We start from the raw sequence: 11,737 nt of genomic DNA, 5'->3' as shown, positions 1-11,737 counted from the left end.
AGCAGCCAGAGAAGACATGGAGAAGGACTTTCGGTCGGCACCAAAGTGCTTCTGGAAAACCGTTCGCCACCTCGAAAGGGGGAAGCGAGGAATCCTCCAAGCTGTATACAGTAAGGATGGGACGTTGTTGACCTCAACTGGAGAGGTAATAGAGCGTTGGAAGGAGCACTTTGAGGAACTCCTAAATCCAGCTGACACGCCCTCTGTGGTAGGGTGATGGGGGATTGTCGTCAATTTCCCTGGTGGAGGTCGCTGAGGTAGTCAAACACGGCAGTCAGACATAGAATAAAGATTTCTGTAAATCATCAAAAAGCGAGTTTTTATCTGCAGTCCCGGGCTGGATGTTACAATGGCTCCCGGCTTTAACCTTGGACACAATGATCAGTGATTATACGGAAGAATATATATATGTAAACGGAAACTAAAGAGGTGAAAAAAGGCTGTGAATATTTGACCTTCTGACTCTGTTTCTTCGGTATTCTACTATCATGGTTGGGTAAGAAGCATACAAAAATATGCAAGTGTTTGAGACAGTAAAGAGAAATATTAGTATTATAAGTTGCGTTATGTTGTTAAGGAAGAAGTAAGCCATAATATAAAGGCGAGACACTACAGGCAGAAACATGCACTGGTCACTTTTTAAGATTTTGGACTATTTTTCTTTCATGATCCAAATAGATAGCATATGTTTATTTTACTACACTTTGTCAATTGTGGCTGTAGATTTTCACTATAATTCAGTTAGATATATAACATATAACATTCAACATTAGATAATGCCTCCTATTTAACATAATCTTTCAGAAATTTGTAATACAATAAATAATTGTCATTGTAAGTAATCAAGTGGGGAAGTTTCATGGTAATATACTATTAGTTAAATATGTTACCCTATTCACCTGTAGTGTCTTGCAAAATGTATGGATTTTACTATGCATTTTTCTTAAGGCTGTTTCTAAAATTAGATTTTAGATCTCATACCCTGAAGCAGAAATATTGGCCCTTCAGCAGAGCAATTACACACCCAAACTTTCCATTTCATTCATTACATTCTGAAGGTTTTACAGACGGGTTGTTTGCAGTCTCTTCATAGCCTGATTTAAACCAGATTTATTCCTAAAACCATGGCAAAAATTGATTTTTTTATGGCTGTGAGAGTTTTTGTTTTCCGATTTAGGAGTCATAAAAAGAAAAAATCCCATTGTAAAAACCTTTGACCTCATATGCCAACAAAACAGAACAAGAATTGAGGAATGTCAATGTTGTAATTTCTGTAATAATAAACAGCAATGGGAAAGATATGGAGTGGACACAGCTTATCAAGCAGCCCTCCAATTAATCCCATTCCTTCGACTTGGCAAACCCAAATGTGAAGACACATCATCATGATCCTCATGTCAGTGAAGAAGATTGATTTGTCAGGCAGTGTACCTTGAGGCTTGTAACAGTGGTTCACAAGTATCTTTTCTCTCTCGTACGATGCGATAAGTGATGGGTTTGCTGATATGAGTGTAACACACAGGCACAGCACCTCCTTTTTTCCAGTGATCCTTCAGTGTAGCGCATAACCCACTCACTGTGGAAATCATTACTGGGACATGTTGTAGAATTTGTTACAGATTGGATCCATGTCCAAACGAAAGAAGCATCTCAGCCCTTTTAGTGCAGAAATCCAAATTCAAGCATGAACATAATTACAAATAGAAAAGAAAAAAATTATGTACTTGTTGCATTCTACACCATGTTATTGAGCAAAAACGTGTCTTCAAGATAAAATACTCTTATGCACATTAATTTACAATACATTCCATTTCTTCCAAAGTGTGTCTGCCTACCATACGGATGATTCATCATTTGTGAGAGCAGCGTTATAGTGAACATCCCTGGAAAAAAAAGGGATGCTACATACATGGAACTTAACATTTCTTTCACCCCTGACTCTGTTCTGACCTAACGGTTACCCCGCCACCCACACCTCGGTGCAGCAACAGAGTAGACAGCATCTCGTGTGGACCTCATTATGGGATCAAAGGTCCTCTGACTCAGGGAGAGCAAGGCTCAAGGGAAACAGCAGGAAAGGGACTGGATCGCCCACCGTTACCCACCCCAGAGCAGTCTGTTGAAGGAGGGTCGGTTGCCTGCCGCATCCCCCTGGAGCTCTGTGTAGTCAGGGAGGGTTCCACCTGGAGGGACTTGATGGGAGCAGGTCTGGGTGCCTTACCAAAGCCACCAATGGGTTGCCACCCTGGTGGACAGGGTGACAGTGTTTTAACAGTATTCGTCATGTGTTAATGAGAGAGACAGCAGTGACATTTGAAGTGATGCAACTAATTAAAGCCAAGGAAGACTTGACCAAGATAGCGGATTAGAGTGAGAAGCAGACTTTTGTACATTGTGAGGTAATGGACAGGACTACTCAGTCAGCATTTGTGTCCATGATGAATTAAAGCTAGCCTATGTTAGTTTTGATAACAAAATATCTCAGTTGAATTTATAGATATAAAACACACCCTTGCTCAATCGATACACGCAGAGGTTTTGCTGCTACAGCCTTACAAGGTGTGGTATGACCAGTTACATATGGTTGCAGTATAAATCAACATTACTGAGTCAGTTTTAAGGCTTTAGAGTCTTCCTACTTGTGCTACTGTATATCATTGTCTAACATTTACCATCCTCCACAATGGCCACAGTGACTGCTGTTTACCGAAAGATAACAAGCTTACTTTACATAACAAATGTTCATAGTCCAGTTTGCATGTTTATACTTCTTTATAGTGGGCATGTTTAGGCATTTATTAAACCTGTAAGGTTGTTACCTGTTGAAACTTTTGTACCCTGGTGGGTCAGGTTGGGGCTCTGGCACGGGCACATGGGGAAGAGCGTGTCAGCCAAGGCTGGGTCAGTGGCGATGGCTGCTCCCAGGGTGAGTGGTAGGACTTTGGTCAGCGTTACGGTTGAATCTCTGGAGGGATGTCTTTCAAAGGACTCCGTACCCTGGGTGGTTGTACAACAAGACAGTGATGATAAACATAGGGCTTTCCATAGGTTTTCTCCATTCGTTTTACATCTATTATCTATTGTATTTTAAATTTAACTCAATTCTGCAGTCAGGTGTTGGGCATTTCGACGCACATGGTAGTAATGAAGGGAATAAATATACACATTATAGTATGAGACATATTCACTATCGTACTAAAGTGCGAACATGGTATATATATATATATATATATTATAGAATATATATATAGATATATATATGTATATATTATACACATATTTGTTATAAATATGTAACTCCTAATTTCTGCTTGGTGCCCAACATTGCAATACCTGCAAAGTTGGGTCTTCTTTCAGCCATTAATCCTTGTTAAAGTTCAGCAAAACAAATCAAGGGGCAGCTTCTGAGTGTGGTGTGTGTGTTGTTGTGTTGTGTGTGTGTGTCTGTGTATTGTAGGTGTGTGTGTGTGTTGTTGTGTGTTTAGTAGCATGTATGCCTCCCCGCCTAGTCTATGTGTGTTGATGGGAGAGGCCTATCCAAAGCACTATCCTTCAAACCCAGCCCTTCACTCAGGGGGCTTGCAAGACTCAGGCATTACATAACACAGGGCGTCATGTCACGTCCTAACCGCTCACATTGAACAATCCCCCTTCCTGAGTTTATTTTTGCCCTGAGGAGGAAGCAGGATGAGACCAAACAGACCTGAGGAGAGGTTTACAGATTTCGGGGAGAATCTATTAACAAAACATGTGTATAAAGATTTCTCGAGGCCATGGGAAGTTTTCTCGGGTTGAGCATTGTGCTGAGTTGATATTTTTTGTGGGAAAGGACTGTCCACACCCAACTCTATGCACTCGTGTGGAGATGCAAAAGCATTGAAAGGTCAGAAAGAAGACTTTCCAAAACATTCAATTGGCATCATTTTGAAAAATGGTCTATAATCAAAAACACATTGATTTTATATATGCTTTGGCCACAACAATTCAAGTGGACATAAGAGTAGATTTTTAGAAGGTTTAATAAAGCTATCTTTCCTACGGTAAATTATCATTTATTGTTGTTACCAATTTCTAGCTAATACTTCAAAATCTTCAATATAATTTCAATTCTTGTCTTATTTAAGCTCTTTATAATCTAAAGTCACCGTGTATGACTATAGCCTGGTAAAGACATTTTGCATTACAGGGCATGGAACATTGGCGAGTGAGGTGTGCTATTTCAAGAGTCTTAACCATTTGATACTATTGCACTTGGCCTGATTTCTGCTACAGCTGGAGTGACTTCATTGAGAACTCTGAAGGTTGGTGTCTGGTCCGAGCTCCAGAAATAAAACCCCACCCCTGTGCTGAGGTACTCATCCCTAAATCAGTATTGGTTTTGTGTCACTGGAGGAATTTAGACACGAGGGAGGATGTGAGTGCAAACTTGATGGTATCAGTGGCACAAGAGGTCAAACAGAAACACTTCCGTGGGTAAAAATCAACATTTTGTTCTTAAAAAAGATGGTCAAAGCTGATTGTAACGAGAAGGGGGTGGGGGCAGCGAGGAAATACGGGATGTGGAGAGAAGAGATCAGTATGAAAAGGGAGTGGGATGACGATAGAAAGACAGAGAAAAGAGACAGCAGGCAGGGAGGAAGAATGAACACATGTAAGCAATATTCTGCCTGAGGCCAGAAGATTCCAGGCAAAAGAAAATGCTTTCCTTTACAATCAGAGCCTGCCTGAGTACATACAATACAAAACAGCTGAATCCTTACAAAACTCCATACATCCACCAGGAGCACTACACATCCGCGTGAGCTGTACTACATTCAGTTGTTAAAAAAAAAAAACTAAACCAAAGGGAAGTCAGTATGGCACAATTCTACCAACCATGTTAATGAAGCCAAACCTTTACAACATATGACAGTGACAATCATAGATAACAGTACTCAGCTCAGGACGGGCTTTGTCAGTGATGATGTAATAGATGGAAAGCAGTGTATTGTTCGCAGAAACAGGACTAAGTAGATCACTGGTCCAGGTCAACTGGTTAGTCGATCCAACCTCAGCTACAGTACATCACTGCTGCAATGGCTTGGTCTAAACTCTTGGTTGTATTGTTACATACCGGGGCAATCTGTCGGATTTGGCACCATGCTTCTGTCAGATGGCACAGTAGGCAATTGTGTCGACATCCACATTGTTCTCGCCGTTGCGGCTGTCCGTGGCACTCCCATTCTCATTTGAGAAACCATTGTGTTCTGAAAGAAAGATTAAGAGGTGAGTTAAGCTTGAAAGAAAAGTGTAAATACAAATTTGCATCTGTTGGAATTCAGATTTCACTTTTAACCTGGAACAGTAGCTACAAAGTAATCTCCAGCTTTTCTGGACTGTTGACCCCTTCCTTAGTAGATGGAGTTGCCAAGTTGGAAATCTACACAAACATGCCTTTACTTATTTGTGTTATTGTAGAGCTTCAAAACAGTTGTTGTTATTAAGTTAAACGTGTGGGGTGATCTTTTTTTCTCAAAAATATATCATATATCAATATCAATAATCAATATACAATAATTATATTATAGCTATATCTGTGTGTTAAATTTTTACTGATTTACTGTACACACTGCTCATTAACTATGCCCTTATTGCCGAGCTGAATGATCTGATATGGCAGGCCAGAGGCGAGCTGCACCAATCACATCTGTGTATCTGATATAGGCGGGGCCAGTGGCGAGCGCGCCAATCATATCTGGTATCTGATATAGGCGGGGCCAGTGGCGAGCTGCGCCAATCAATCTGTGTATCTGATGTAGGGCAGGGCCAGAGGCGAGCTACAAGGTACAAAACAGTATAATCTACCAGTTAGCTCCGCTGGTAGCTAAGCACATGGGACTCTGGATACGTCACCCGTGTGGTGTTGTGATTGGTGTAGTGTATCCAATTGCGTGCAGTGAGATTTTAAAATGCACGCTTGGTGCCCCCCTTAAAATAGGCGACTTCATTACTCGATGCCAGACCCTCCAAAATCTTTTGGATGGGTCTGGATTACCAGGCTACACTTTTTTATTTTTCATGTGACTCAAAGCAGTTACAACCTCGATCTTCCAACAACAGAAGAAGCAGAGAAACTTATTGCGAGTACTTTTCCTAACATTAGAAACACTGTTTTGTGTGGGCTAGGACCAAATGTACCCAAGCATCCAGCTTCATCCCTCTGAAGATATGTATGATGATTTACTCCGGGACTTTCTTAGGAAATGTTGACAACTTGAAATAAAATCCCTCGTTGCCCCCGAGCACATAAACAAACCAGAGATCTGCGAGTTCTCTCCACTTCAAAGATGAGGAGAAAAAAAAACTTCCCTGGAGAATAATAATTATTTTATCTGTGGACTTCAGGGGGCAATGAAAAGTACACAAAGCACCCAACAAAAACAAATGAAAGAGGATTTAACTAGCTAAGTAATTAGATATACACGAGAAACTTACTTTCTCTTAATTCAATTTAATGAGAGTTTTGATACTTACATTGTTTACTTCTGACCAGGTCAGGATAAGATAAGGACTGATGGAGAGGGAAAAAGGAACAGAAGACTTGGCACACTGCCCATCCATACACAAAGGACATATAAAGCTCCTTATGACCGCTGGAAGACTTTTATAACTACTATTCTGTGCCACTCCATGTCTGGAGACCACAAGTCAAATAACCCGTTAAGTGCTTCATCTTTTCCACATATACTTTGTCAGGTGAAAAGTATTGTGCAAATGTTTTTTGAGTGATGGAGAGAAAACATGACAGACAAGAAAACACGCTCTGACAATGTGACGTGTACCATAACTACTTTATCAAAGTTGTTTTAATAAGTGTTTGATAATCCAAATCAATCTACTGTGACGTAGTGTATTTAAATATTTTTTAAATATTAAATTATTACAAATTATTGGCCTAATTATTGCTTGTTGCTAGAATTGACAGAGCCATGAAGCGTTTCCCTGCATCCAGTCTTTATGCTAAACTAAGCTAACCACCTTCAGAGCGCCATAGTAATTGCACATACTTGTTTTGGTATTGATCTTCTCATGTAATCTTGGCAACAAAGGGTTCTATGATTTTCCCAAAGTTTAACTACTCCTGCACAATTGAGACATAATTCAATGATTTTTCTTCTTGTGCATATGTGTTTTTGTATTTTCATTCACATGTTGTTATTGCGTCACAGTTTTGCTTACATGAGCTTCGGGTGTTTCATTCTGGATGCTCTCAAAAGTGTATTTTTCTGAGCGTCTCTGGCGCATTTTGAAGAGACGAGAGCCCGGTTTGAGGATAAGGACAGCTCCTCCAGCATGATGTCCTTAGGCGCATTGACTTTCTTCCAAGACAATTCTCTGTATCTGGACACAAAGGACAATAAAAGAAAAGCATTGTGCATACAATACTTGTAAATTGATCTGATGTCTACAATATAAATTCTTTTTCATTTCCTATACTCCCACCTATCAAACCTCAATGAAAAAAACTGCTGCAAAAAAACCCATGGATTGCTGACTGTGGTACTCCTGCCGATATGATGAATGAGCATTATGTCCCCTTGTACTCCACTCATGTCTAGTCTTGTTTTGTGGTTAGCGCCACATGCTAGCTACGCTGCTGATCACGGAGATGTCATAGGCCTATATGCAAGCGGTAGCATCATTGCCAGAATATCTTACAGCTGTCAGTAGCCCTCAGAACCCATCCACACAGTTGTCCTCGCCCTGAAATAGCGTGTTCAAAGGACAACGACAAAGGATTAGTTACTTTGGCCCATAAAAGTATTCATTTGCTTATTTATAGTCAGGGGTCATAGAGGAAGGGTGGCAACTAGCATTGCAAATGGTGGGCTCGTATCCTCTATAAAGTGAGCATGTCTGTGTCTGGCAGGGTGAGCAGTCTTTACAGTAAAGTTAATATGTCTGAGAATTAAATGTGTACTTTCAGTTATGGTGTTAATCCATGTCTAAGTCATTGGTGATAAAAAAGGGAACGTAGAGGGTGGAAGGAGCAGGATGTGAGGATAAGAAGAGAAGGTTAGATAAACAGTAGCAAAGAAAGGATCAACTAGAGAAAGCAAAAGAAACTGAGGGGTCAGAGGGACTAGAAAAAAGGAAGAAGAGGAGATGATATGCTACTTCTGGGCTTGAACCTCCCTGCAGATTGTGCCGCCTGCATTTTCCTCTCTGGTCGTCATGGTGAGAACTGTGCATGGCTACCCTGGAGAGTCGGGGGTGAGGCAAAAAAGTCACAGGGAACAAAACACATCAGTACCTCCTGTTCCATGGTAAACGGGAGACAAAGCAAGACAACACGGCTGCATGTTGACCATCGATTAGCCAACATAGTCATCCACACCACGCACAAAGACCCACCGAAGCAAATAGAATGTTGAGGCAGTGAAAAGGGCAAAGTTAGCACATTCCTTTAATAACCTTGGGCTTTTAAACGCCAGCACACGCTCTTCAGACATGGCAACCAGCTGCGTCAGGGGCCTGGAATCAATATGTTTGAATTACCCAAGTGGGCTGAAAGAAACAAAGATAGAGACCATGGTGCTGTCACTGGAAACATGTGAGACATGAAGGAAATAACAAAGCGGAAAGTTTAGACCAAGGTGTCATGAACACAACACATACTGTCTGTTTCATTCCAATCAAAATGCTGTTCACAAAGTTTCTTGATGGAACAAAGGAGTCTTCAATGCTAAAGTATATTCGCATGCAAATGACACTTTTGGCTAAGTAGATTAAAAGGCAAGTTTGCAAAGTTTACTTTTAGCTTCAATAAAATCAGCCTCCGAACCTCCATAAAAATGCCAAGCAATAAGAAGGAGGAACAAAGAAGTTGTGTTTTGTCAAAACATATATAAAAATAAATATGTATATAAAATTATTTAACAAAATAGAACAGGAGAGCTGGTGATTGACGGAAATCAAAGGAGAAAACTGCAGGTATGGTGAGAATCCTGATTCAAGTGGAAGTGTACACACATTGAACGAGACAGCACACCTGTGAGAGGCCGAGTGATGGCTTACCTGTCCTGAGGACCCTCAAGGCGGAGTCTCAAGTTGCTGCTGTCTGCTCAGGTGGAAGTCAGAAAGGTGAGAGGGGCGAGAGGTTCAGACTTAGGTGTGCAACCGTGTGGTTGCTTGCGTTCCCCGTACTGGGGCTTGTTGTGGGGAGGGTGGCAGAGGGGGCTGTATCCGACCCAGCTGACTGAGTGACCGAATGAGTGGGTAGGTGTCCCGATTGCTGTTGTCATTGGTATTTAGTTCACAAGCGGGGGCGACTAAATGTTAGAGTGCGCCACTACTGCTCACTTTGACCTCCTCTAGCTATCTATCTTCCTGCCAGTGTTGTTACAGAACTGGAGGATCCATTTAACTAATTTCAAATCTGGAGTTCATGTACCACAGGTGCTTCTGCCAGTTGATTAAGAATGTGGAGAAATTCTAAAAGAATTTAATCACTAATTAGCACTCCAGCAGAGAAATTAAAACAGATACTGTAGCTTAAGGTTGTAGAAATTGATAAAATAGTTGGCTACAAGTAAGGATGAATGTTATGTTAATGATAAATGTAATACAATTGTGAAAGTTATAGAGAACTAGTTTGTATGTCCAGCTTCTGCAAACCAAGGGTGATAGAATGCAACTTAACCAAACCTAAACATTAGTTATTTGTAAATCAATGAATTATATACAGTATATATTCATATGTTAGGTATGAAATATATATTATATATATATATATATATATATATATTATATATATAATATATATTATATATATATCCGGGAACCATCACCTTATTGTGGAGGAGAGGTTTGTGGTCCCAATGAACCTGAGGGCGTGTTGTCTGAGCTTTGTGCTCCTGGTAGGGTCCCATGGCAAAGAGGTCTCAGGGGAGGGCCAGACAAGAATGGTTCAAAAACCTAATGGAAGAACAAGAAGGGATAGGGGACACCGCCGGCCCCCGTCTGGAGCCAGGCCCAGACGGTGGGCTCGTGAGCGAGCGCCTGGTGGCCGGATTTGCCACGGAGCCCGGTGGCACAGCCGAAGAAGCAACGTGGCACTTCTCCCTCGCCCATGGGCCCACTACCTGTGGGGATCCAAGGGGTCGGTGCGCTGTCACATGGTGGCAGCGAAGGTCATGGGCTTCAATGGACCAGACCCGGCGGCAGAGGCTGGCTCTGGGGACGTGGAATGTCACCTCTCTGTGGGGGAAGGAGCCGGAACTGTGGGGAGGTGGAGCTGCCAGTTAGATTGGTGGGGCTTACCTCTACGCACAGTCTGGTTCTGGAACCGTACTCCTGGATAGGGTTGGACTCTGTCCACTCCGGTTGCCATGGTTGGGCCGCTAGGTGTTGTGTGTACTCCCAGCGCCTGACCGGCGTTTTGGTCCCTGGGATATTCACACCCCCCGCCGCGAGAGCAACACTCTGCTGTCCGTGTTGCGATGCACCTAACAGTTCATATCACTCGTTTCGTGAGACCTTGCGTGTGGACCTCTGTAGTCCCAGGCGTACCCATGGACCCATTGTCTGCTCGCTTCTTTTCGCCCCCTCCTCATCTTCTGGGTCCACCTGAGCGGTGACTGGCACTATTGGACTTGCTTTCTGGTATTGTTCCAACCAGTTGCCCGTATTCATGCCTCGGTAGACCTCGATACCTCTCGCATGGCCGGCCTCCAGGACTCTTGATGCTGAATCTTAAAGTCCACAGTGTTGTTAGCCTGCGACCCATGGGTCGTGTGCGATGCACGCAGTCTGTCTAACGAGTGCTTGTCTGTTTTGGATCTGTGCTAGTCATGGTTGTCCATCACAAACACCATGTTCAAACATAGGGATGCTCATAAGTGTACGTGCTACCAGAGCATCCTAGCCAAGGTCAATGTATCGATTTTTAATCGTTTCATCTGATCTGAGGCCGTATGTTTTGGACACTCGGGTGAAGAGAGGGGCAGAGCTGTCAACTGATCACCATCTGGTGGTGAGTGGGTCAGGGGTGGGGGAGAAGACCTTGGACAGACATGGTAAGCCCCAAATGGGTAGTGCGGGTAAACTGGGAACGTCTGAGGAGGCCCCTCACCTCAACGCGCACTTCCGGCGGAGCTTTTGGGGATCCTGTGGAGGCTGGGGGCATGAACCGAGTGGACAATGTTCAAAGTTTCATTGCTAAAGCTGCGGTGGCGAGCTGTGGTTTTAGGGTTTAGGGCCTCAAGGGGCGGTAACCCACAAACACCCTGGGGACACCGGTGGTCAGGGAGCGTCCGATGAAAAAAGGAGTCTTTCCGGGTATGTATCCAGAGTACCGGAGGCAGTGGCAGGGTACGACGGGCCGAGGGCTGAAGCTCTGCCGTTGACAGAGGCAAAGCAGCCAGAGAAGCAATGGAGAAGGACTTTCGGTCGGCACCAAGTGCTTCTGGAAAACCGTTGCCACCTCGAAAGGGGGGAAGCGAGGAAGGAATCCTCCAAGCTGTATACAGTAAGGATGGGACGTGTTGACCTCAACTGGAGAGGTAATAGAGCGTTGGAAGGAGCACTTTGAGGAAACTCCTAAATCAGCTGACACGCCCTCTGTGGTAGGTGATGGGGGATTGTCGTCAATTTCCCTGGTGGAGGTCGCTGAGGTAGTCAACAACTCCACAGTGGCAAAGCCCCAGGATTGATGAGATCGCTCAGAAATGCTGAAAGTCTGGGTGTGGATGGGGAT

General features: G+C 43.1%; 1 pseudogene; it reads right to left on the bottom strand.

The window, feature by feature from the left end:
* Positions 1-2,042: 2,042 nt before the first annotated feature.
* The window catches only part of LOC116669440 (uncharacterized), a 23,080-nt pseudogene continuing 13,385 nt past the window's right edge, over positions 2,043-11,737 (bottom strand).

This window comes from Etheostoma spectabile, chromosome 19 (genome assembly GCF_008692095.1).
Source record: "Etheostoma spectabile isolate EspeVRDwgs_2016 chromosome 19, UIUC_Espe_1.0, whole genome shotgun sequence".
Classification (NCBI taxonomy): Eukaryota; Metazoa; Chordata; class Actinopteri; order Perciformes; family Percidae; genus Etheostoma; species Etheostoma spectabile.
Note: the sequence above shows the minus strand (reverse complement) of the source record. Positions and strands in the feature narration are given on the sequence as shown.